Source organism: Alligator sinensis, unplaced genomic scaffold, assembly GCF_000455745.1.
Source record: "Alligator sinensis unplaced genomic scaffold, ASM45574v1 scaffold853_1, whole genome shotgun sequence".
Lineage (NCBI taxonomy): Eukaryota > Metazoa > Chordata > Crocodylia > Alligatoridae > Alligator > Alligator sinensis.
Genome location: NW_005842005.1, coordinates 1,501,321 through 1,501,685, shown reverse-complemented (window position 1 = coordinate 1,501,685; position 365 = coordinate 1,501,321).

The window sequence follows — 365 nt, the reverse complement described above, 5'->3', positions numbered from 1 at the left end:
TTACAGTGTTAAAGCAAGTCTCTTATAATAATAAAGTGAACTCTAAATACATGTTTCATGAATTCATGAATACATGTTTTGCTGCACTCCCACAAGGCAGTGGCCCCCACACAAGTGGTACGGGCCCCCAACAGGGGATTCAGCCCCCACACAAGGGGTATGCCCCCCCAACATGGGGTTTGGCCTCCCAACAGGGCATTCAGCCCCCACACAAGGGGTATGCCCCCCAACGGAGACCAAATGGCCCTCACAGGGGCTACCACCCCCCTTGCAAGGCCCACATGCCCCACCCCAGCCCCGCGATTGCTGTCCCACCTGGCTCCATCCCCCACCAGCTGTTGCAGCCCCCCTGATGGCTTTCCCAC